This window comes from Hyperolius riggenbachi, chromosome 3 (genome assembly GCF_040937935.1).
Source record: "Hyperolius riggenbachi isolate aHypRig1 chromosome 3, aHypRig1.pri, whole genome shotgun sequence".
Taxonomy (NCBI): domain Eukaryota; kingdom Metazoa; phylum Chordata; class Amphibia; order Anura; family Hyperoliidae; genus Hyperolius; species Hyperolius riggenbachi.
The window spans coordinates 35,125,711-35,153,339 of record NC_090648.1 but is presented as its reverse complement, the minus strand read 5'-3'; the positions used below and the strand labels follow the sequence as shown (position 1 = coordinate 35,153,339).

Genomic DNA, 27,629 nt, shown 5'->3' with positions numbered 1-27,629 from the left:
TACCTCACCGTTGCCAGATAACCTAAACAATACGTCTAAACTCGGCTTTATTTTCCACGGTTGGCCCGACGAGGCGGAGGAAGCAGGGGGTCTTCCCCCTTTTCTTTTTTCCTCCATTTTCTGGTGTCAGACAAGGAGACACAATGACATGGCCAGCAGTGGCAGGAGCGTCTCACATGAAAGGAGAGCAGGCCAGGCAAGCGTTGGTGTGGAAAAGTCCTCAGTGAGGATCTGTGAGGGAGCATATGGCCGCCCCCCCCCTCCCTCTATTCTCTATGTGCACACAGGCACAAACACACACACTCCTCCCTAGGCCATCAGGACAAGCTGGGGCTATGCATATCAGGAGGACAGCCATGTCTCTGGGCAGGGGGACTATTATTATCATCTGTGAGTTCTCACATCTTGTCAGCCTACAGGAACTGAGCCTGAAGAAGGCTTCATAGCCGAAAGCTTACTGCTTTTCTTCTAAGTTAGCCAATAAATGGTATCATCTTGATTCAGAACTTTGTTGTTATTATTATAGCGTAATACGGTCTTAAGCCACCCGAGACAGAACTTTCGAGCCTTCGAGGCGAATACCGAGCGCTCGGCAACGCTCGTGCAATATTAATCGGCTGCAGGTAGCCGAGGATAGGTATCCCTTGGGTTCTCCATACAGAAGCCCCTCCACGTTCATTCGCTTGGAGTGTATTTATTATATATACGTTCAGTCAGTCATTCAGGCAGACTGGCCTCCCAGTCCTTCCTAGCAACAGTCCCCCCAGCTCCCCTCCCATTGGACGCTCCAGCTGTGACATCACAGAGGCAGTCTTCCCAGTCATTGGCTGGCTGGGCCAGATTCCAGAGCCACAGTAGCCACGGTAACAAGGAGAAGCGTTGCCGAGGCTACAGGGGAGTCCGCCTCCTTGAGGAGAAGCAGCCAATTGGCGTCCACGACAGGGTTAACTAGCTAGGAGCTGGAGGAAATAGAGAGGGCAAAGCCTGTGTGTGAAAGATAAGCATGGCGGCCATGTTGAGCTACAGATCTCTCACGGAAGTAGGAATTTTCAGCATAACATGGCTTAGCCCAGATTATGATATTTGCCATATAGGGGCAGATTTGTCGTTGTTGACATGTTAGAAGGTCTGGCAGTTGCTGCTTGTCGCTGCCTGTTTGTCTACCAATCACATTTCAAATGACTTAAGATATTTTTTTTTTTTTTAGAAACTTCCTCGGAGAGGTTATAAACACAAAAGCAGATTTATCGACCAGCTGAAATCACACAGTGTTTCTGAAAAATTCTGCATTCAAGTCAAATTTTGGTAACGGTTAAACCTGTAAATTTAGTTTTACTTGCTAAATAATTGTTTGAAATTGCAGGTCGGTACAGACAATGCAATTTTTACTCCAGATCCTATTCGAACGAGTGATCATATCGATATTCAGATCTGACATTGATCGGATATGGAAGAAAGCTAGTGTACATGCAGATGTGATTTTTTTTGCTTCAATTTCTGATCAAATTTCCAATCATTTTCCGATTGGATATTAATTGAAAACGAAAAAGGACATAAACATGAGGCGATTAGGTCAAATCTGCTTCCAATACAGAAAGAGATTGATTTTGATCTTGGAAGCAGTCGCTGGCAGCCGGTAGGCTGTATTTTTTTATTCTTTTTGCCTGATCTGATCATTTTCTTGATCATAAATAGGATCTGACGTGAATATTGCCTAGTGTGTACCGGGCCTTAAGGTTGTTTTTTATACTTAAAGGAAATCTGAAGAATCTAAAAAAAAAAAAGTTTTGCTTACCTGAGGCTTTTGCCAGCCCCCTGCAGCCGCCCCGTGCCTGCGCCATTACCAAACAATCCTCCGGTCCCCTGCCGCGGATCACTTTCGCTTTCTTCAGTTTCCGTCCATCGAACCTTCGCAGCCCTGGCCGTGCGCGTCTTTGTTCACACTCCCGTTGCCGGGAGCATACTGCACAGGCGCAGTAGAGATTTTTTTTGTACTGAACCTGCGCAGGATGCTCCCGGCACTGGAGCACATACGAGGACGTGCAGGGCCAGGCCGCGCAGGCGCAGTGGACGTCGTTTTGAGTGAGAATGAGAATGAAAGTGAGCCGCGTCGGTGAGAATGAAAGTGAGCCACGGCTGGGAACCGGAAGATTGTTTGGTAACGTTGCGGGCTCAGGGCGGCTGCAGAGGGCTGGCAGCATCCCCAGGTCCCACATGCAGCGTTTTTTTCTGCGTTTTTCATTTTGTGTTGCTGGCATCCAGTGAAAAGCGCAAATCGGAATCGCAAATCAGAATTACGATTTGCAGTGTAAAAGAAGCCTAAGGCTCCCTGCACACTGCAAATCCATTTTGCGATTAAGATTCCGTTTCCGATTTGCAATTCCGATTTTCCCTGAATGCAGTCAACAGAAAAATGGAGGAAAAAACGCAGCATGCAGTAACGATTAAAAATCGGAATCGCATGTAAAAACCGATTAAAAAATGGGAATCGCATGCAGTGTGCAGGGAACCTTATACTGGTGTCATCCATTTGCGACCCGTTTGCGAACTGATTTTGCCTGATCACAGACGTCCTGCATGCTGTATTGCTTACGGGTTTCACCTTTGTGTCTCCAGCTGCCGGTAATAAAATTCACAATACGCAATAACAGCAAATTTGCATTGTAAAATCGCGTTGTGATTGCATTTTGCAGAGTAAAATAGCTCTTAGGCCTCTTTCACAGTGCGACGTTAAAGTCACACGTTAGAAAATGTTTTAACGTGGACTGACGCACAGCAATATTAAGTCTGTGCGACATTCACAGTGCACACGTTGCGTTGTGTGTAACGTGTAGCAATATTTAGAAAGTGCTGCATGCTGTGCGTTTAGCAATAAATCTGCTGTGTTGTGTGTGTTGCACATGCTCGGTAATGTTTTTTTTTTTAAATGTAACGCATGCGCCGTTTTTGTTCCATCACTGTGCGACAAAAACGGCGCACCAAACGCAGGGCTAAAGAATGTACTATAACGTCCAAGTTAAAGTCTTTCAATGCGTTGCATTAGGGGCACGTTATGCGACATTAACGTTGCATCAAACACAACGTCCCACTGTAAAAGAGACCTTAAGGTCTGCATTAAGGATCCAATTTCCCGAACAATGGACTGTCCAATCCGATCATTGTGATCAATCGGAAACAACCATTCGGGGCCACCAACAGAGCAGAAAATGATAAGCAGTCTGTTAACTAAAGGTGGCCACAAACGGTCCAATTTCTAGAAAAAAAATCATTAGAGCGATCAGATAATTCTGATCGGATTTGATCGGTTTGGTTGCAAATAATCCCTATTGATAGACACAAGGATTTTCGTTGAACCAAAATTTGGAATTTCTTGTCAGTTGTGATGGATAGGGAGCAAAGATTGGTTTGTTGATGGTGTAGTGAACGATGTATTACGATATTTCACTTCCAATCAGAATCATCTGATTGCTCAAATGATTTTTCGCTAGAAATTGTATTGTTAGTGGCCACCTTTAAAGAATTATTCTGACATTTGGCTCAACGGAACGATTGTTTGAATGATCCTTTGTTGTCGATCTGCACCATTAACAGTACCCGATTTGATCCCCCCCATAGCAACAGAATGCACCCAAAGTGGTGGCTGGATAGTGTAATGGTTAAGGGCTCTGCCTCTGACGCAGGAGACCAGGGTTCAAATCTCGGCTCTGCCTGTTCAGTAAGCCAGGAGGAGTCCTTTGGCAAGTCTCCCTAACACTGCTACTGCCTATAGAGCGCTCCCTGGTGGCTGCTGCTCTGGCGCTTTGAGTCCGCCAGGAGAAAAGCGCGATATAAATGTTATTTGTCTTGTCTTGTCAGAAGCTACAGCCTGCACATCGCTTGGCCTCGAACTTTCACCTGAGGAAGCAGGAGGAAAATCTTGCTGTAGGAGAGAGGAAGTTGCACCTCGGAGAGCCATGACCGCCACAGGTGTCATCACTGGACCTTTATCCCCATTTCCTGTTTTGATGGAAGGATGAGGCCAGGAAGTGAGGTCACATCCCCCCTGTGAGGACACTGGTGGCAAAACAAAGGGGTTTCAACTGTGTTGCCTTCCAGGAAGTGCCAACATGGTTTCCCTGGCAAACTCTGTAGAAATAAATAAGCTCTCCCCAAAAAAGTGATCTGACCATCAAGGTGCTCAGATGCATCACTGGCGGTCCCCCATTGGCTTTCCCCACTCAGGGCTCCAGCTCTTATAATGTGCGCCACCTCCCCATTCCTGCCACCATTACTGACCATAAGTGCCATCTTCAAGAGTTTCACTCCCCCATCAAAAACAGTAATGCTCGCTCCCTCACCGCATATGTAATAAAGGGCGCCTGCACATTTGGCCGCCCAGGAAAGCCGATAGTAGAATATCAGTAAATTTACAGACATTCTACTATTAAAGTGTAAAAAATGATCGTAAAATATCATAATTAAATACCAATATTTTACTATAGCTAAACCTATCCCTATTTAGAACCCCCCCGCACACACAAACACCCTACCTGATGTCTAATCACCTCTCTGCACAAACACCCTACCTGATGCCTAACCATAACCGCCCACCCCCCGCACAAACACCCTACCTCACCCTAACCACCTCCCCCGCACAAATACCCTACCTGATGCCTAATTACCTCCCCTGCACAAATACCCTACCTAACCACTTCCCCTGCACAAACACCCTACCTGATGCCTAACTCTAACCACCTCCCCTGCACAAACACCCTACCTAACCCTAACCACCTCCCCCGCACATATACCCTACCTGATGCCTAACCCTAATTACCTCCCCTGCAGAAACACCCTACCTAACCACCTCCCCTGCACAAACACCCGACCTGATGCCTAACTCTAATCACCTCCCCTGCACAAACACCCTACCTAACCACCTCCCCTGCACAAATATCCTACCTACCCCTAACCACCTCCCCTGCACAAACACCCTACCTGATGCCTAACCCTAACCACCTCCCCTGCACAAACACCCTACCTGACACCTAACCACATCCCCTGCACAAATATCCTACCTAACCATAACCACCTCCCCTGCACAAACACCCTACCTGATGCCTAACCCTAACCACCTCCCCTGCACAAACACCCTACCTAACCCTAACCACCTCCCCTGCACAAACACCCTACCTGACACCTAACCACATCCCCTGCACAAATATCCTACCTAACCCTAACCACCTTCCCTGCACAAACACCCTACCTGATGCCTAACCCTAACCCTTTCCCCTGCACAAACACCCTACCTAACCCTAACCACCTCCCCTGCACAAACACCCTACCTAATGCCTAACCCTAACCACCTCCCCTGCACAAACACCCTACCTAACCCTAACACCCTACCTGATGCCTAACCCTTACCACCTCCCCCGCACAAACACCCTACCTGATGCCTAACCCTAACCATCCCCCCACACAAACACCCTACCTGATGTCTAATCACCTCCCTGCACAAACACCCTGCCTGATGCGTAACCATAACCGCCCACCCCCCGCACAAACACCCTACCTCACCCTAACCACCTCCCCCGCACAAATACCCTACCTGATGCCTAATTACCTCCCCTGCACAAATACCCTACCTAACCACTTCCCCTGCACAAACATCCTACCTGATGCCTAACTCTAACCACCTCCCCTGCACAAACACCCTACCTAACCCTAACCACCTCCCCCGCACATATACCCTACCTGATGCCTAACCCTAATTACCTCCCCTGCAGAAACACCCTACCTAACCACCTCCCCTGCACAAACACCCGACCTGATGCCTAACTCTAATCACCTCCCCTGCACAAACACCCTACCTAACCACCTCCCCTGCACAAATATCCTACCTACCCCTAACCACCTCCCCTGCACAAACACCCTACCTGATGCCTAACCCTAACCACCTCCCCTGCACAAACACCCTACCTGACACCTAACCACATCCCCTGCACAAATATCCTACCTAACCATAACCACCTCCCCTGCACAAACACCCTACCTGATGCCTAACCCTAACCACCTCCCCTGCACAAACACCCTACCTAACCCTAACCACCTCCCCTGCACAAACACCCTACCTGACACCTAACCACATCCCCTGCACAAATATCCTACCTAACCCTAACCACCTTCCCTGCACAAACACCCTACCTGATGCCTAACCCTAACCCTTTCCCCTGCACAAACACCCTACCTAACCCTAACCACCTCCCCTGCACAAACACCCTACCTAATGCCTAACCCTAACCACCTCCCCTGCACAAACACCCTACCTAACCCTAACACCCTACCTGATGCCTAACCCTTACCACCTCCCCCGCACAAACACCCTACCTGATGCCTAACCCTAACCATCCCCCCACACAAACACCCTACCTGATGTCTAATCACCTCCCTGCACAAACACCCTGCCTGATGCGTAACCATAACCGCCCACCCCCCGCACAAACACCCTACCTAACCCTAACCACCTCCCCCGCACAAATACCCTATTTGATGCCTAACCCTAATTACCTCCCCTGCACAAATACCCTACCTAACCACCTCCCCTGCACAAACACCCTACCTGATGCCTAACCCTAATCACCTTCCCTGCACAAACACCCTACCTAACCCTAACCACCTCCCCTGTACAAATATCCTACCTACCCCTAACCACCTCCCCTGCACAAACGTCCTACCTGATGCCTAACCCTAACCACATCCCCTGCACAAACACCCTGCCTAACCCTAACCACCTCCCCTGCACGAACACCCTACCTGATGCCTAACCCTAACCACCTCCCCTGCCCAAACACCCTACCTAATGCCTAACCCTAACCACCTCCCCTGCACAAACACTATACCTGATGCCTAACCCTAACCCCTTCCCCTGCACAAATATCTTACCTAACCCTAACCACCTCCCCTGCACAAACACCCTACCTGATGCCTAACCCTAACCACCTCCCCTGCACAAACACGCTACCTGATGCCTAACCCTAACCACCTCCCCTGCCCAAACACCCTACCTGATGCCTAACCCTGACCACCTCCCCTGCACAAACACCCTACCTAACCCTAACACCCTACCTGATGCCTAACTCTAACCACCTCCCCCGCACAAACACCCTACCTGATGCCTAACCCTAACCATCCCCCACACAAACACCCTACCTTTTGCCTAACCCTAACCCCTTCCCCTGCACAAACACCCTACCTGATGCCTAACCCTAACCCCTTCCCCTGCACAAACACCCTACCTAACCCTAACCACCTCCCCTGCACAAATATCCTACCTATCCCTAACCACCTCCCCTGCACAAACACCCTACCTGATGCCTAACCCTAACCACCTCCCCTGCACAAACACCCTGCCTAACCCTAACCACCTCCCCTGCACAAACACCCTACCTGATGCCTAACCCTAACCACCTCCCCTGCACAAACACCCTACCTAACCCTAACCACCTCCCCTGCACAAACACCCTTCCTGACACCTAACCACATCCCCTGCACAAATATCCTACCTAACCCTAACCACCTCCCCTGCACAAACACCCTACCTGATGCCTAACCCTAACCACCTCCCCTGCACAAACACCCTACCTGATGCCTAACCCTAACCACCTCCCCTGCACAAACACCCACCCTAACATCCTACCTGATGCCTAACCCTAACCACCTCCCCCGCACAAACACCCTACCTGATGCCTAACCCTAACCATCCCCCCACACAAACACCCTACCTGATGTCTAATCACCTCCCTGCACAAACATCCTGCCTGATGCCTAACCATAACCGCCCACCCCCCGCACAAACACCCTACCTAACCCTAACCACCTCCCCTGCACAAATACCCTACCTGATGCCTAACCCTAATTACCTCCCCTGCACAAATACCCTACCTAACCACCTCCCCTGCACAAACACTCTACCTGATGCCTAACCCTAATTACCTCCCCTGCACAAACACCCTACCTAACCCTAACCACCTCCCCTGTACAAATATCCTTCCTACCCCTAACCACCTCCCCTGCACAAACAGCCTACCTGATGCCTAACCCTAACCACCTCCCCTGCACAAACACCCTGCCCAACCCTAACCACCTCCCCTGCACGAACACCCTACCTAACCCTAAACACCTCCCCTGCACAAATATCCTACCTAACCCTAACCACCTCCCCTGCACAAACACCATACCTGATGCCTAACCCTATCCACCTCCCCTGCACAAACACCCTACCTGATGCCTAACCCTAACCCCTTCCCCTGCACAAACACCCTACCTAACCCTAACCACCTCCCCTGCACAAACACCCTACCTGATGCCTAACCCTAACCACCTCCCCTGCACAAACACCCTACCTGATGCCTAACCCTGACCACCTCCCCTGCACAAACACCCTACCTAATCCTAACACCCTACCTGATGCCTAACTCTAACCACCTCCCACGCACAAACACCCTACCTTATGCCTAACCCTAACCACCTCCCCTGCACAAACACCCTACCTAACCAAAACCACCTCCCCTGCACAAACACCCTACCTGATGCCTAACCCTAACCACCTCCCCTGCACAAACACCCTACCTGATGCCTAACCCTAACCACCTCCCCTGCACAAACACCCTGCCTAACCCTAACCACCTCCCCTGCACAAAAACCCTGCCTAACCCTAACCACCTCCCCTGCACAAACACCCTGCCTAACCCTAACCACCTCCCCTGCACAAATATCCTACCTAACCCTAACCACCTCCCCTGCACAAACACCCTACCTGATGCCTAACCCTAACCACCACCCCTGCACAAACACCCTACCTGATGCCTAACCCTAACCACCTCCCCTGCACAAATACCCTGCCTGATGCCTAACCCTAATCTCCATCCCCCCCCCCCCCCCGCACAAACACCCTACCTGACACCTAACCCTAACCACCTCCCCTGCACAAACACCCTGCCTAACCCTAACCACCTCCCCTGCACAAACACCCTACCTGACGCCTAACCCTAACCACCTCCCCTGCACAAACACCCTACCTGATGCCTAACCCTAATCTCCATCCCCCCACCCCCGCACAAACACCCTACCTGACGCCTAACCCTAACCACCTCCCCTGCACAAACACCCTACCTGATGCCTAACCCTAACCACCTCCCCTGCACAAACACCCTGCCTAACCCTAACCACCTCCCCTGCACAAACACCCTACCTGATGCCTAACCTTAACCACCTCCTGTGCACAAACACTCTGCCTAACACTAACCACCTCCCCTGCACAAACACCCTACCTGATGCCTAACCCTAACCACCTCCCCTGCACAAACACCCTACCTGATGCCTAACCCTGACCACCTCCCCTGCACAAACACCCTACCTAATCCTAACACCCTACCTGATGCCTAACTCTAACCACCTCCCACGCACAAACACCCTACCTTATGCCTAACCCTAACCACCTCCCCTGCACAAACACCCTACCTAACCATAACCACCTCCCCTGCACAAACACCCTACCTGATGCCTAACCCTAACCACCTCCCCTGCACAAACACCCTACCTGATGCCTAACCCTAACCACCTCCCCTGCACAAACACCCTGCCTAACCCTAACCACCTCCCCTGCACAAAAACCCTGCCTAACCCTAACCACCTCCCCTGCACAAACACCCTGCCTAACCCTAACCACCTCCCCTGCACAAATATCCTACCTAACCCTAACCACCTCCCCTGCACAAACACCCTACCTGATGCCTAACCCTAACCACCACCCCTGCACAAACACCCTACCTGATGCCTAACCCTAACCACCTCCCCTGCACAAATACCCTGCCTGATGCCTAACCCTAATCTCCATCCCCCCCCCCGCACAAACACCCTACCTGACACCTAACCCTAACCACCTCCCCTGCACAAACACCCTGCCTAACCCTAACCACCTCCCCTGCACAAACACCCTACCTGACGCCTAACCCTAACCACCTCCCCTGCACAAACACCCTACCTGATGCCTAACCCTAATCTCCATCCCCCCACCCCCGCACAAACACCCTACCTGACGCCTAACCCTAACCACCTCCCCTGCACAAACACCCTACCTGATGCCTAACCCTAACCACCTCCCCTGCACAAACACCCTGCCTAACCCTAACCACCTCCCCTGCACAAACACCCTACCTGATGCCTAACCTTAACCACCTCCTGTGCACAAACACTCTGCCTAACCCTAACCACCTCCCCTGCACAAACACCCTACCTGATGCCTAACCCTAACCACCTCCCCTGCACAAACACCCTACCTGATGCCTAACCCTGACCACCTCCCCTGCACAAACACCCTACCTAATCCTAACACCCTACCTGATGCCTAACTCTAACCACCTCCCACGCACAAACACCCTACCTTATGCCTAACCCTAACCACCTCCCCTGCACAAACACCCTACCTAACCATAACCACCTCCCCTGCACAAACACCCTACCTGATGCCTAACCCTAACCACCTCCCCTGCACAAACACCCTACCTGATGCCTAACCCTAACCACCTCCCCTGCACAAACACCCTGCCTAACCCTAACCACCTCCCCTGCACAAAAACCCTGCCTAACCCTAACCACCTCCCCTGCACAAACACCCTGCCTAACCCTAACCACCTCCCCTGCACAAATATCCTACCTAACCCTAACCACCTCCCCTGCACAAACACCCTACCTGATGCCTAACCCTAACCACCACCCCTGCACAAACACCCTACCTGATGCCTAACCCTAACCACCTCCCCTGCACAAATACCCTGCCTGATGCCTAACCCTAATCTCCATCCCCTCCCCCCCCGCACAAACACCCTACCTGACACCTAACCCTAACCACCTCCCCTGCACAAACACCCTGCCTAACCCTAACCACCTCCCCTGCACAAACACCCTACCTGACGCCTAACCCTAACCACCTCCCCTGCACAAACACCCTACCTGATGCCTAACCCTAATCTCCATCCCCCCACCCCCGCACAAACACCCTACCTGACGCCTAACCCTAACCACCTCCCCTGCACAAACACCCTACCTGATGCCTAACCCTAACCACCTCCCCTGCACAAACACCCTGCCTAACCCTAACCACCTCCCCTGCACAAACACCCTACCTGATGCCTAACCTTAACCACCTCCTGTGCACAAACACTCTGCCTAACCCTAACCACCTCCCCTGCACAAACACCCTACCTGATGCCTAAACCTAACCACCTCCCCTGCACAAACACCCTACCTGACGCCTTACCCTAACCCCCTCCCCTGCACAAACACCCTACCTGATGTCTAACCTCCTCCCCTGCACAAACACCCTACCTGATGCCGAACCCTAATCACCTCCCCTGCACACATACCCTACCTGATGCCTAACCCAAATCCAAATCCAAATCCAAAAAAGCTTTATTGGCAGGACCAAATACATTTAGCATTGCCAAAGCAAAATAGAACATTAATGTGGGGGGGGGGGGGGGGGGATTGTAGGAATAAGGGAAGGACATGGGTATACAGTCCATAGGAGGATGTACGGGATGGTATGGGGGGATGGGGTATATAGTCCATAGGGGAGGGGGGTATAGGCATACAGTCCATAGGGGAGGGGAGTATGGGGTTATACAGTCCATGTGTTATCATGTTCCTCTCAGTTGGTGGCAGGCCGTGACATATCGGGCAGCTATTTGCACAGTTTCTTCCTCTTCCCCCAGTATGATGTAGAGTTTCCTCTCCTCATCTGTGGAGGTGAAATCTGCAATGTGGGCGGAGAGTCTTTGGAAATGGGCGGTCCTCAACGGTGTATATTTGCTGCAGTGTAGCAGGAAGTGGGCCTCATCCTCCAGGACCCCCTGGTCACATTGCCTGCACAGTCTCTCCTCCCGGGGCTTCCATGTCTGTCTGTGTCGTCCTGTCTCTATCTCCAGGTTGTGGGCACTCAGACGGTACAGGCTCAAGGCCTGTCTATCTTTGTGGTGGTGTAGCCTCTCCAGATATGGGGCCATTGTGTACTCCCTCTGTAGTGATTGGTAGATAGTGAGTTTCTGGGAGTTCTTTATGTCACTTCTCCATTCCTCTATGTATCGGTCCTTGCAGCTTTCTATCATTCCTTTTATTTGGGCTTTTGTCAGCCTGTGTTGGTGGTCTTGGCTGGGCTGGCTCTTGACGTTTTGTTTCAGAGAGCGTGGTATGGCCTCCCCACCCTGGCTCAGTGAGGCTTTATGGTGGTAAGTGCTGGGGTTGCTGCTCTGTATATGCGCCCAATATGAGAGCGCCCTCTGCTGGATAGTCAGCCATAGTGGGAATCTGCCTAGCTCTGCCCGGCAAGCTGAGTTCGAAGTGCTGCGATGGACTTGGAGAAGATACTTGCAGAACTCTAGATGGAAGATTTCTGTTGGGCTGGAGTCCCATTTTGATTGGTCAGGGTAGGTGACCGGGCCCCATACCTCACTGCTATAGAGCAGGATTGGGGTGATGATGCTGTTGAATATCTTTACCCAGACTCTCACCGGTGGTTTTAGGTGGTAAAGTTGCCTTCTGATGGCATAAAACTCCCACCCTCTGTCTCTTCCAGTCTCTCTCTCCCCCTCCTCTCTCCCACCCTCTGCCTCTCCCAGTCTCCCTCTCCTCCCTCTCTCTTGCCCTCGTTCCCCCCTTCTCTCTGCCTCTCCCAGTCTCCCTCTCCTCCCTCTCCCACCCTCTGTCTCTCCCAGTCTCCCAAATCCAAATCCAAATCCAAATCCAAAAAAGCTTTATTGGCAGGACCAAATACATTTAGCATTGCCAAAGCAAAACAAGACAAAACATTAACATGGGGGGGGGGGTTTGTGGGAATAGGGAAGGATATAGGGAGTTGGGGTATATAGTCCATAGGTGTGTGGATGATGTAAGGGGCAGCATGGGGGACTGGGATATACAGTCCATAGGGGGGTATTGGGGGGGAATACAGTCCATGTGGTATCATGTTCCTCTCAGTTGGTGGCAGGCTGTGACATATCGGGCAGCTATTTGCACGGTTGTTTCCTCCTCCCCCAGTAGGATGTAGAGTTTCCGCTCCTCATCTGTGGAGGTAAAATCCTGGATGTGGGCGGAGAGTCTCTGGAAGTGGGCGGTCCTCACAGGTGCATATTTGCTGCAGTGTAGCAGGAAGTGGGCCTCATCCTCCAAGACCTCCTGGTCGCATTGTCTGCACAGTCTCTCCTCCCGGGGCTTCCATGTCTGTCTGTGCCGCCCTGTCTCTATCTCCAGGCTGTGGGCACTCAGACGGTACAAACTCAAGACCTGTCTGTCTTTGTGGTGATGTAGCCTCCCCAGATATGGAGCCATTGTGTACTCCCTCTGTAGTGATTGATAGACAGCGAGTTTCTTGGAATTCTTTATGTCACTTCTCCATTCCTCTATGTATCGTTCCTTGCAGCTTTCTATAGTCTGTTTTATTTGGGCTTTTGTCAGCCTGTGTTGGTGGCCTTGGCTGGGCTGGCTGCTGATGCTTTGCTTGAGAGCGCGTGGTATGGCCTTGCCCCCCTGGCTCAGTGAGGCTTTATGGTGGTAAGTGCTGGGGTTGCTGCTCTGTATATGCGCCCAGTATGAGAGTGCCCTCTGCTGGATAGTAAGCCATAGTGGGAACCTGCCTAGCTCTGCCCGGCAAGCTGAGTTTGAAGTGCTTCGATGGACTTGGAGGAGATACTTGCAGAACTCTAGATGGAAGATTTCTGTTGGGCTGGAGTCCCATTTTGATTGGTCAGGGTAGGTGACCGGGCCCCATACCTCACTGCTATAGAGCAGGATTGGGGTGATGATGCTGTCGAATATCTTTGCCCACACTCTCACTGGTGGTTTTAGGTGGTAAAGCTGTCTTCTGATGGCATAAAATGTTCTGCGGGCTTTGTCTTTCAGGGCCTGTACTGCTGGTTTAAAGCTTCCTGATTGGTTGATCTCCAGCCCCAGGTAGGTGTAGCTGTTAGTGGACACCAGTGGGGAGCCATTTAATATAAATGAGGAGGTAGGGGTTTTATTTCCATTCTTCCTCTGGAACACCATCACTTTTGTCTTCTTTGGGTTGATGGGCAGTGCCCATGTGGTACAGAAAGTCTCCAATACTGACAGGCTGTCCTGTAGTCCTTTCTCTGTTGGGGAGAGCAGCACAAGGTCATCTGCATACAGCAGGAACTTCACCTCACGGTCATGCAGGAGGAGGCCTGGAGCTGGGAAGGATTCCAGGGCTACAGCCAGTTGGTTAATGTATATGTTAAAGAGTGTTGGGCTCAGACTGCAGCCCTGCCTGACTCCTCGACCCTGCTTGAAGAACGCACTTCTCTTCCCATCTACTTTCACACTGCATTGGTTCCCAGTATATGAACTCTTGATGACATCATAGGTTTTTCCTCCTATTCCACTCTCTAGGAGTTTTAGGAAAAGGCCTGGGTGCCACACTGAGTCAAACGCCTTCTTAAAATCAACAAAGCAAGCGTGTATTTTGCCACGTGAGTTGTGGACATGGGTCTTGATGAGGCTGTGCAGTGTGTAGATGTGGTCGGTTGTGCGGTGGTTTGGCATGAACCCGGCTTGGCTTTTGCTGAGTACGTCCTGCTGTGTGAGGAAGGAGAGGATCCTCTTATTGATGATGCTGTTAAACAGTTTCCCCAGTGTGCTGCTGACACAGATTCCTCTGTAGTTTGCTGGATCATATCTGTCTCCATTCTTGTAGATGGGTGTTATGAGGCCTTCACTCCAGGCCTGAGGAAAGGAGCCCGCCCTCAGGATAAGGTTGAATAGTCTTGCAAGTGCCTCATGTATGTCCGGGGGGCTGTATTTGATCATCTCTGGCAGGATGCCATCGGTACCGCTAGCCTTCTTACATTTTATCAGCTTTGTTCTTTCTCTTATTTCCTGCACCGTGATTGGTGTATCCAGAGGGTTTTGAAAGTCCTTGATTGTCTCCTCCATGTCCTTCAGTTTTGCAGTTATTTGTTTTTGCTCCAGGGTTTGGGCATTTTCTGGGATGTCTTTGTAGAGGTTCCTGAAGTAGTGGAGCCAGATGTGGCCATTTTGGATATGAAGAGGGCTTTTTTTAGGCTTTGCACCGATATGGTTCCAGGTCTCCCAGAATGAGTTGTCTTGGAGGGAGTCCTCCAGCTGTTGGAGTTTGTGGGAGATGTGGCTCTGTTTTTTCTGCCTGAGGGTGTCTTTGTATTGTCTCTGTAGGTGGTCATGGGTTTCCCTTAGGTCTCGGTTGTTGGGGTCTCTGTGTTTTTGGTTAGAGGCTGCCCTTAGCGAATTACGTAGAGCCTTGCATTCACTGTCAAACCATTTTTGGGACTGTTTATTTGTGGATCTCTTGAAGTTGGTCTGCTTGAGGCCTGCTTGTACTGCCATGGTATGTAGGATGTTACTGAAGTCCTTCACTGCATGGCTGACACCTTGTTGGTTTGGTTCATATGGGTTGTTATAAAAGTTTGTCAGCAGTTCTTGGATTTTGGCAGTTTTGGTCATGTTGGTGTATTCGGTGGCAGACTGTTTGGGCCATTTGAGGGGTGGTGGCAGCTTGTAGAGACCGGTCTGATGAGGCTGCTGTGTGGTTGGTTTGTCGGTGGATTTCAGGTACAGCAGGATTTGGCTGTGGTCTGACAGGTGTGTTTCAGGGGTGACTATGAGGGCATTGATGTTTATGGGATCTGTGTCTGTGACAGCATAATCTACCACACTGCTGCCTACGTGTGAGTTCATAGTGAATCTCCCAAGAGAGTCACCCCTGGTTCGCCCATTCATTATGTATAGGCCAAGGCTCCGACACAGGTTCAACAGGGCTTTCCCGCTTTTGTTTACTGTCTTGTCATAGCTGTTTCTTGCTGTCTGCATTGGTTCCTGGTAGTAGCTCTCTCCTCCAAGTATGTATGCGTTTCCCTCAGAGGTCAGATAGTCCTTCTCTGTGCCTGTTCTCGCATTGAGGTCTCCATAGATGAGTACTCTGCCCTGAGACTGGAAGTGGCTGGCTTCTCTTTGTAGGACCTCATAAATATCAGGTTTGTAGTAAGGGGACTCTGTTGGGGGGATATATGCTGCACACAGGTACATGTCAGACTGAGAGGTGAGGATGGAGCTGTTTATTTTGATCCAGATGTGGCTGTCTCCTCGTTTGATAGCTTTAATGTGCTCTGTAAGCTCCTCCTTGTACCAGATTAGTATGCCTCCTGAACGACGACCCTGTTTAACGTTCTTGTTTTTCTGTGAAGATACAGAGAATTCCCTGTATCCCATGGGTGCAAGAGATTCATCCTCTGCCCGGGTCCATGTCTCCAGGAGGATTTGAATATCAATGTTTTCAAGTCTCTTTTTAAAGTCTGGATCATTTGTTTTGCATCCAAAAGCTGAGGCATTCAGCCCTTGAATGTTCCAGCTACTGATAATGAGTGATGTCATTTTAGGTCTGTATACCTTGTAATGAGCAGGGATTGTCATAGGACTCAATATTTTCGGGGTGTCGCATCAGTATACTATATAAAGTGCTACACAAAGTCCTGATTTCCGCCGTGTTTCTGTCCTCCCTTGTTCCGTGTTGCCATTGTGGGTCAGGCGGTTTCCTCCGCATTTGTTGTGTTTGTGGCGGCTCTCTTTGGTAACGCTTTATTGGAGTTTGCCATCTGTGTGTTGGATTAGGTCTATCTTGGGGTCTCTGAGGTCTATCAAGTACCATGTCCTTAAACTCCTTTGCAAGGAGGCTGACTCCTTGTTTGCTAAGGTGCTTGTTGTTGTACAGGTGGTGAGCTGAGATTGTAGGGTGCTGTGCCAGTTGTATGCCTGGTGAGGATCTGAGACTGGAGGTCAGCTTTGCATTGATTTGTTGGATTGTCTGGTGAGAGATATCTTTTCTTGGGAGCAGGGAAGAGAGGATAATCTTTGTATTGGGGAATTTCAGCTGTGCCCTTTTTGCAATTTGTGACAGTTTGTCTGTGATGGTTTCTTGGTCTATGGTGTTTTGTTTAATGTCATTGGTCCCGGTGTGCAGGATGAGATGTTTTGGGTCAGTGAAATGAGGCTCATTAATGACCCCTGCTACTTGTTCAATAGTTGAGCAGGTGATTTTAATGACATTCTTCCCTGGAAAGAGTCTCTTTATGTCCAGGTATGTCCCATTAGAGTCTATAATCAGCACAATGTCAGGACTGCGAGGTCTATAGGAGCCATTTGCTTGGTGTTTAGGCTTAAGCTCTGGAGTGTTGGGTGGGGCAGTCTTGGCAGCATTTGGGGAGGGGTCTTGCTGGCAGTGGCTGGGCTCTGAGGTGTTGGGTGGGCATGTGTTGGTAGCATTTGGGGAGGGGTCTGGCTGGCTGTGGTGGTCTTTGGTGTTTACTGTATCTTGTGTGTGGTGTACAGTGCAGTCCTCAATCAGCGCACGACTTGTGGGAACCTTTGTACATTTTGTTGTCACCTCTTCTTTTGGCTGATTTAATATCTGTATTTTCCGGATCTCCTCCTTAAGCTGTGAGTTCTCCTCCTGCAGTTGTTGAAGAGATGCTTTGATATCACACAGGGCTTCCGTGTGCTCAGATTTCAGCCTGGCTAGTTCTTCTCTCAGTTGGTCATTTGCAGTTTTCACACCTTGGCTTCTTTGATATTGTTCTCTGAAGAGGGTGAAGTCTATCTCTAGATTAGACAAACAATCTCTGAGGGTCTCCAGGGAGGGGTGTGATTGAGAGTCTCTGGGGGGCAGTTTTTCTCCCTGTTTTGTAGTTTGAGCCTCACATTTTTGTGTAGCAGGGTTATTTATGGTTTTATAGTTTTCTGCTTTCTCTCTGATATGGGGAAATAGCTTCTCAAATTCCTCCAGTCTGCATTTAGCACCTTGGATCAAGATGGTTCCACTGTTATAAACACTGATGGTTAATGCTGTCTGCTGGGGGGAGTCATCATCCTGAGTTCTGATTTGCCTGCCTGTGTCCCCATCCTGGTTGATGTCCACAATTGTAATATCTTTGTAGTGTTCACATATTGCCTTGTGCCATGCGAGGATATGTTCTGTATATAATATTAAATTAGTTATGCTCCCTAGTTTGTTATAATCCAAATCCAAATCCAAACCCTAACCACCTCCCCCGCACACACACCCTACCTAACCCTAACCAACTCCCCTGCACAAACACCCTACCTGATGCCTAACCCTAACTGCGCCCCACCCCCGCACAAACTAAACTCCCTAACTGACGCCTAACCCTAACTGCCCCCCCCACACACACAAACACCCTACCTGATGCCTAACCCTAACCCCTTCCAGCACAAACACCCTACCTGATGCCTAACCCTAACCTCTTCCCCTGCACAAACACCCTACCTGATGACTAATCCTAACCACCTCCCCTGCACAAACACCCTACCTGATGCCTAACCCTAACCCTCTCCCCCTGCACAAACACCCTACCTGATGCCTAACCCTAACCACCTCCCCTGCACAAACACCCTACCTAACCCTAACACCCTCCCCTGCACAAACACCCTACCTGATGCCTAACCCTAACCACCTCCCCTGCACAAACACCCTGCCTAACCCTAACCACCTCCCCTGCACAAAAACCCTGCCTAACCCTAACCACCTCCCCTGCACAAACACCCTGCCTAACCCTAACCACCTCCCCTGCACAAATATCCTACCTAACCCTAACCACCTCCCCTGCACAAACACCCTACCTGATGCCTAACCCTAACCACCACCCCTGCACAAACACCCTACCTGATGCCTAACCCTAACCACCTCCCCTGCACAAATACCCTGCCTGATGCCTAACCCTAATCTCCATCCCCCCCCCCCCCCCCGCACAAACACCCTACCTGACACCTAACCCTAACCACCTCCCCTGCACAAACACCCTGCCTAACCCTAACCACCTCCCCTGCACAAACACCCTACCTGACGCCTAACCCTAACCACCTCCCCTGCACAAACACCCTACCTGATGCCTAACCCTAATCTCCATCCCCCCACCCCCGCACAAACACCCTACCTGACGCCTAACCCTAACCACCTCTTCTGCACAAACACCCTACCTGATGCCTAACCCTAACCACCTCCCCTGCACAAACACCCTGCCTAACCCTAACCACCTCCCCTGCACAAACACCCTACCTGATGCCTAACCTTAACCACCTCCTGTGCACAAACACTCTGCCTAACCCTAACCACCTCCCCTGCACAAACACCCTACCTGATGCGTAACCCTAACCACCTCCCCTGCACAAACACCCTACCTGATGCCTAACCCTGACCACCTCCCCTGCACAAACACCCTACCTAATCCTAACACCCTACCTGATGCCTAACTCTAACCACCTCCCACGCACAAACACCCTACCTTATGCCTAACCCTAACCACCTCCCCTGCACAAACACCCTACCTAACCATAACCACCTCCCCTGCACAAACACCCTACCTGATGCCTAACCCTAACCACCTCCCCTGCACAAACACCCTACCTGATGCCTAACCCTAACCACCTCCCCTGCACAAACACCCTGCCTAACCCTAACCACCTCCCCTGCACAAAAACCCTGCCTAACCCTAACCACCTCCCCTGCACAAACACCCTGCCTAACCCTAACCACCTCCCCTGCACAAATATCCTACCTAACCCTAACCACCTCCCCTGCACAAACACCCTACCTGATGCCTAACCCTAACCACCACCCCTGCACAAACACCCTACCTGATGCCTAACCCTAACCACCTCCCCTGCACAAATACCCTGCCTGATGCCTAACCCTAATCTCCATCCCCCCCCCCGCACAAACACCCTACCTGACACCTAACCCTAACCACCTCCCCTGCACAAACACCCTGCCTAACCCTAACCACCTCCCCTGCACAAACACCCTACCTGACGCCTAACCCTAACCACCTCCCCTGCACAAACACCCTACCTGATGCCTAACCCTAATCTCCATCCCCCCACCCCCGCACAAACACCCTACCTGACGCCTAACCCTAACCACCTCCCCTGCACAAACACCCTACCTGATGCCTAACCCTAACCACCTCCCCTGCACAAACACCCTGCCTAACCCTAACCACCTCCCCTGCACAAACACCCTACCTGATGCCTAACCTTAACCACCTCCTGTGCACAAACACTCTGCCTAACCCTAACCACCTCCCCTGCACAAACACCCTACCTGATGCCTAACCCTAACCACCTCCCCTGCACAAACACCCTACCTGATGCCTAACCCTGACCACCTCCCCTGCACAAACACCCTACCTAATCCTAACACCCTACCTGATGCCTAACTCTAACCACCTCCCACGCACAAACACCCTACCTTATGCCTAACCCTAACCACCTCCCCTGCACAAACACCCTACCTAACCATAACCACCTCCCCTGCACAAACACCCTACCTGATGCCTAACCCTAACCACCTCCCCTGCACAAACACCCTACCTGATGCCTAACCCTAACCACCTCCCCTGCACAAACACCCTGCCTAACCCTAACCACCTCCCCTGCACAAAAACCCTGCCTAACCCTAACCACCTCCCCTGCACAAACACCCTGCCTAACCTTAACCACCTCCCCTGCACAAATATCCTACCTAACCCTAACCACCTCCCCTGCACAAACACCCTACCTGATGCCTAACCCTAACCACCACCCCTGCACAAACACCCTACCTGATGCCTAACCCTAACCACCTCCCCTGCACAAATACCCTGCCTGATGCCTAACCCTAATCTCCATCCCCTCCCCCCCCGCACAAACACCCTACCTGACACCTAACCCTAACCACCTCCCCTGCACAAACACCCTGCCTAACCCTAACCACCTCCCCTGCACAAACACCCTACCTGACGCCTAACCCTAACCACCTCCCCTGCACAAACACCCTACCTGATGCCTAACCCTAATCTCCATCCCCCCACCCCCGCACAAACACCCTACCTGACGCCTAACCCTAACCACCTCCCCTGCACAAACACCCTACCTGATGCCTAACCCTAACCACCTCCCCTGCACAAACACCCTGCCTAACCCTAACCACCTCCCCTGCACAAACACCCTACCTGATGCCTAACCTTAACCACCTCCTGTGCACAAACACTCTGCCTAACCCTAACCACCTCCCCTGCACAAACACCCTACCTGATGCCTAAACCTAACCACCTCCCCTGCACAAACACCCTACCTGACGCCTTACCCTAACCCCCTCCCCTGCACAAACACCCTACCTGATGTCTAACCTCCTCCCCTGCACAAACACCCTACCTGATGCCGAACCCTAATCACCTCCCCTGCACACATACCCTACCTGATGCCTAACCCTAACCACCTCCCCCGCACACACACCCTACCTAACCCTAACCAACTCCCCTGCACAAACACCCTACCTGATGCCTAACCCTAACTGCGCCCCACCCCCGCACAAACTAAACTCCCTAACTGACGCCTAACCCTAACTGCCCCCCCCACACACACAAACACCCTACCTGATGCCTAACCCTAACCCCTTCCCAGCACAAACACCCTACCTGATGCCTAACCCTAACCTCTTCCCCTGCACAAACACCCTACCTGATGACTAATCCTAACCACCTCCCCTGCACAAACACCCTACCTGATGCCTAACCCTAACCCTCTCCCCCTGCACAAACACCCTACCTGATGCCTAACCCTAACCACCTCCCCTGCACAAACACCCTACCTAACCCTAACACCCTCCCCTGCACAAACACCCTACCTGATGCCTAACCCTAACCACCTCCCCTGCACAAACACCCTACCTGATGTCTAACCTCCTCCCCTGCACAAACACCCTACCTGATGCCTAACCCTAATCACCTCCCCTGCACACATACCCTACCTGATGCCTAACCCTAACCACCTCCCCCGCACACACACCCTACCTAACCCTAACCAACTCCCCTGCACAAACACCCTACCTGATGCCTAACCCTAACTGCGCCCCACCCCCCACACACACAAACATCCTACCTGATGCCTAACCCTAACCCCTTCCCAGCACAAACACCCTACCTGATGCCTAACCCTAACCTCTTCTCCTGCACAAACACCCTACCTGATGACTAATCCTAACCACATCCCCTGCACAAACACCCTACCTGATGCCTAACCCTAACCCCCTCCCCAAACACCCTACCTGATGCCTAACCCTAACCACCTCCCCTGCACAAACACCCTACCTAACCCTAACACCCTACCTGATGCCTAACCCTAACCACCTCCCCCACACAAACACCCTACCTAACCCTAACACCCTACCTGATGCCTAACCCTAACCACCTCCCCTGCACAAACACCCTACCTGATGCCTAACCCTAACCACTTCCCCTGCACAAACACCCTACCTAACCCTAACACCCTACCTGATGCCTAACCCTAACCACCTCCCCTGCACAAACACCCTACCCGATGCCTAACCCTGACCCCCTTCCCTTGCACAAACACCCTACCTGATGCCTAACCCTAACCCCCTCCACTGCACAAACACCCTACCTAACCCTAACACCCTACCTGATGCCTAACCCTAACCACCTCCCCTGCACAAACACCCTACTTGATGCCTAACCCTAACCACCTCCCCTGCACAAACACCCTACCTAATGCCTAACCCTAACCACCTTCCCTGCACAAACACCCTACCTAATGCCTAACCCTAACCACCTCCACCGCACAAACACCCTACCTGATGCCTAACCCTAACCCCTTCCCCTGCACAAATATCCTACCTAACCCTAACCACCTCCCCTGCACAAACACCCTACTTGATGCCTAACCCTAACCACCTCCCCTGCACAAACACCCTACCTGATGCCTAACCCTCACCACCTCCCCTGCACAAACACCCTACCTAATGCCTAACCCTAACCACCTCCCCCGCACACACACCCTACTTAACCCTAACCACCTCCCCTGCACAAACACCCTACCTGATGCCTAACCCTAACCCCTTCCCCTGTACAAATATCTTACCTAACCCTAACCACCTCCCCTGCACAAACACCCTACCTGATGCCTAACCCTAACCCCTTCCCCTGTACAAATATCTTACCAAACCCTAACCACCTCCCCTGCACAAACACCCTACCTGATGCCTAACCCTAACCCCTTCCCCTGCACAAATATCTTACCTAACCCTAACCACCTCCCCTGCACAAACACCCTACTTGATGCCTAACCACCTCCCCTGCACAAACACCCTACCTGATGCCTAACCCTAATCACCTTCCCTGCACAAACACCCTACCTAACCCTAACCACCTCCCCTGTACAAACACCCTACTTGATGCCTAACCCTAACCACCTCCCCTGCACAAACACCCTACCTGATGCCTAACCCTAACCCCTTCTCCTGCACAAACACCCTTCCTAACCACCTCCACTGCACAAACTTCCTACCTGACACCTAACCCTAACTGCCCCCCTCCCCCGCACAGGCACCGACGTAGCTGCATTGAATGGCTAATTTGGGCCCTCAATCCAGCATCTCGGACGCCCAAATTTCCCCTCATTAGCGCTATTTTAACTTCCTCCACAAACGGGAGCGCAAACTGGAAAAGGTTCTTACTGCCACTAACAGTACTGCTCTCTCCCCACCCATAGATAGATTAAGGTGGAATTGGGCTCTAGGCAAGGTAGTAGCTTTGGCTCATCCTTCTGGTTCTTTTGGGAATATAAGGTGTGAAAAAGGTTCAGGGAAAGTGGAAGTTGGTCCCCTAGACTCCCACAAAGAGCCAGGCACCTGCCTAAGTTACCTTGTGGATGATCCTACACTAGCCCCGCCAATGTTACTACACACCCTCTGACCCCTGTCACCACCACTGACAGTACTGCTCCTTTTCCTACCCTTATCCCCACCAACAGTACTACTTCACTAACCCCCTTTCCCCCCATAACCAATAGTACCTCTCCCTCACCACCCCCAACAGTACTGCTCTATTCCCTCCCTCACCACCCCCAACAGTATTGCCCAGAGACAGATAAAGGTATAATGGGGATCTGGGCAACATAGAATCTTTGGCCCACCGCTGCTGGCCATTTCACTTTTTGGGTAATATCAAATGGTGAGGTGGAAATTGCATGGTGTATACCAGGCCTAAATCTGCGTACACCCCATACAATTCTCACTTCAGATCCAATTCGGTCAAATGATCACATCCATATTCGGTATAGATCGGTAATTTCTACATCGATATTGATTGGACATTGATGGGATATAGAAGAAAGCAAGCATACACGCGTATGTGATTGTTCCAAATTCCGATCACATTTTGAATTTTTATTTATTTATTTTTTTTGATTGGATATCAGTCGAAAATGAATTGAAAGGACATACAGGGCCGGATTTAGGCCATGGCCTAGGGCACCACAGGAGGAAGGGCACCAAAGCAGCAGGTTAAACTGGTGCAGCATTTTGCAAGCTTGAAAATGCTGCAATGCAGGGAGATCAGGCAAGCGCCTGACCGCAGTACTCTGCTGCTAGCCGACTGTGCAGCAGCCACCTTGCTCTTTGTGCAGGTTTGCATTGTGGCCAGCAGCTATAAACTTGGGCAGCATTGGAGACGGAAAGGAAGAGGAAGCTTCTGCACTGGAGACGAGCTGAGAAATGAGTGACACTGATGGCTGCTGCGGTGTGAAGGCGGCTAACTACGTATACTGAAGGGGGGGGGGGGGTGAGAAAGGAGAGATTAAGGGAGTCATCTGGCTACCTATACTGGAGGGAAAGGGGGAGGGGTCATCTGGCTACCTATACTGGAGTGAAAGGAGGGAGGGGTCATCAGGCTACCTATACTAGAGGGAAAGGAGGGAGGGGTCATCAGGCTACCTATACTGGAGGGAAAGGAGGGAGGAGTCATCTGGCTACCTATACTAGAGGGAAGGGGGAGGGGTCATCCGGCTACCTACATAGGAGGGAGGAGTCATCAGGCTACCTATACTAGAGGGAAAGGAGGGAGGAGTCATCTGGCTACATATACTATAGGGAAGGGGGAGGGGTCATCCGGCTACCTACATAGGAGGGAGGAGTCATCAGGCTACCTATACTAGAGGGAAAGGAGGGAGGAGTCATCTGGCTACATATACTAGAGGGAAGGGGGAGGGGTCATCCGGCTACCTTTATTGGAGGGAAAGGGGAGGGGGTCATCTCGCTACCTATACTGAAGGGGGGCGGCTGGGGACAGTGGCCTAGGGCGGTAAAGAATACAAATCCGGCCCTGGCTACACACAGAACGATAGTATTTTGACCAATATTTTCCAGCGTGTCCGATCTTCTTCTGATTCAGACAGGGATCGGCCGCTGGCAATCAGTAGGCTGGATAAAATTTCCCCCCAGATCCGATCATTTTCCCGATGGGAATTGGTATCTGATGTGAAAATTGTATAGTGTGTAGCATACCAGGCTTAAAGAGGACCTGTAGTGAAAATAACATAATGAATAAAAGTGCTTATTGCTTACAATATTCATTTATAGATTATTTAGTCAGTATTTGCCCATTGTAAAATGTTTCCTCTCCCTGGTTTACCTTCTGAAATGTATCACTGGTGGTGACATCTTTAGTCCTGCCAGGTGATCTGTACAGAATGTTCATTACTGAGAGTTCTATCCACAGAGATACTGCTTGCTTTGCAGTTGGAAAAAGCTGTTTATTTCCCACAATGCAATGAGGTTCACAGACAACAAATGGTCAGCACCATGGTCCTGACATCACACTGTGGGAGGGGATTCACCACAATTTCAGCTTCACAGACCCGCCTGATGATCTAATTGAGAAAAGGTTCTCATGGGAAAGGGGGTATCAGCTACTGATTGTAATGAAGTTCAATCCCGGGTTAAAGTGACTGCCGTTTTGTTATTCATCCCCAAACTGCCGAGTGCACTCATCCTGCCTGCAGCACATGAGCAATGATGCTTCACTTCAGACGTCCAATCAGGCGCTGAGATGAAAACAGGATGTGTAAGGCTGTGACTGAAGCCCTGCTGATCTGACAGATATCTCTGTGTGTGTGGCCAGTATTAGGATGGAGTACCCGGCCCCCCTGCGCCCCGGCAGGGTGATATAACAAGCAGAGGAATCAGTCTGCACAAGCCGGGACTTATAATGCCTGTTTGGCAGTTTTGCTTTCGTCCCACAGAGCCGCCTGGTGGCTGCCGGGAGACAGGAGACGCAGCATTGTGTCTGACTTTTATTTAAAGCAGAACTTTCCTCTTTCTTTTCTCCTAGTGTCATTTCAAAAATTGTAAGACAGCAGCAAGCTACAGAGACGCAAGATGGGTGCAACGCGAGAGATCTGACCCGACTACAGCACAGCACTGCCCAGGACAATGTCTGAACGAGTCCCACCAAGTACAATGGGTTTAAGAGATGCCTGGGAGTGGATAAAACGAAGTTAAAACAACAATAAAATCCAAACTGGCAGGAATAGAACAGATCACAAAGATAGGTGAGCTGAGACTGGCAGGCAGAGAACAGATCACAGAGATAAGTGAGCTGAGACTGGCAGAGAACAGATCACAGAGATAAGTGAGCTGAGACTGGCAGAGAACAGATCACAGAGATAAGTGAGCTGAGACTGGCAGAGAACAGATCACAGAGATAAGTGAGCTGAGACTGGCAGGAATAGAACAGATCACAGAGATAAGTGAGCTGAGACTGGCAGGAGGAGAACAGATCACAGAGATAAGTGAGCTGAGACTGGCAGGCAGAGAACAGATCACAGAGATAAGTGAGCTGAGACTGGCAGGCAGAGAACAGATCACAGAGATAAGTGAGCTGAGACTGGCAGGCAGAGAACAGATCACAGAGATAAGTGAGCTGAGACTGGCAGAGAACAGATCACAGACATAAGTGAGCTGAGACTGGCAGGAATAGAACAGATCACAGAGATAAGTGAGCTGAGACTGGCAGGAGGAGAACAGATCACAGAGATAAGTGAGCTGAGACTGGCAGGCAGAGAACAGATCACAGAGATAAGTGAGCTGAGACTGGCAGGCAGAGAACAGATCACAGAGATAAGTGAGCTGAGACTGGCAGGCAGAGAACAGATCACAGAGATAAGTGAGCTGAGACTGGCAGAGAACAGATCACAGAGATAAGTGAGCTGAGACTGGCAGGCAGAGAACAGATCACAGAGATAAGCGAGCTGAGACTGGCAGGCAGAGAACAGATCACAGAGATAAGCGAGCTGAGACTGGCAGGCAGAGAACAGATCACAGAGATAAGTGAGCTGAGACTGGCAGGCAGAGAACAGATCACAGAGATAAGTGAGCTGAGACTGGCAGGAATAGAACAGATCACAGAGATAAGTGAGCTGAGACTGGCAGGAGGAGAACAGATCACAGAGATAAGTGAGCTGAGACTGGCAGGCAGAGAACAGATCACAGAGATAAGTGAGCTGAGACTGGCAGGCAGAGAACAGATCACAGAGATAAGTGAGCTGAGACTGGCAGGCAGAGGACAGATCACAGAGATAAGTGAGCTGAGACTGGCAGGCAGAGAACAGATCACAGAGATAAGTGAGCTGAGACTGGCAGGCAGAGAACAGATCACAGAGATAAGTGAGCTGAGACTGGCAGGCAGAGAACAGATCACAAA

At 51.0% G+C, this 27,629-nt stretch overlaps 1 protein-coding gene and 1 long non-coding RNA gene across 6 annotated transcripts in view; one reads left to right on the top strand and one right to left on the bottom strand.

Annotated features, from left to right (window-relative positions):
- Positions 1 to 27,629, bottom strand: part of KDM6B (lysine demethylase 6B) — a 222,653-nt gene that overhangs the window by 175,570 nt on the left and 19,454 nt on the right. The window lies entirely within an intron of this gene.
- LOC137560917 (uncharacterized) lies at positions 920 to 26,432 on the top strand. 2 transcript variants are annotated; one of them, XR_011029845.1, is made up of 3 exons: positions 920 to 1,039; positions 1,208 to 1,305; positions 26,259 to 26,432. It is a non-coding gene; the product is annotated as an uncharacterized lncRNA (long non-coding RNA). The 2 variants fall into 2 exon arrangements; XR_011029844.1 differs by lacking the exon at positions 26,259 to 26,432 and adding an exon at positions 3,856 to 4,144.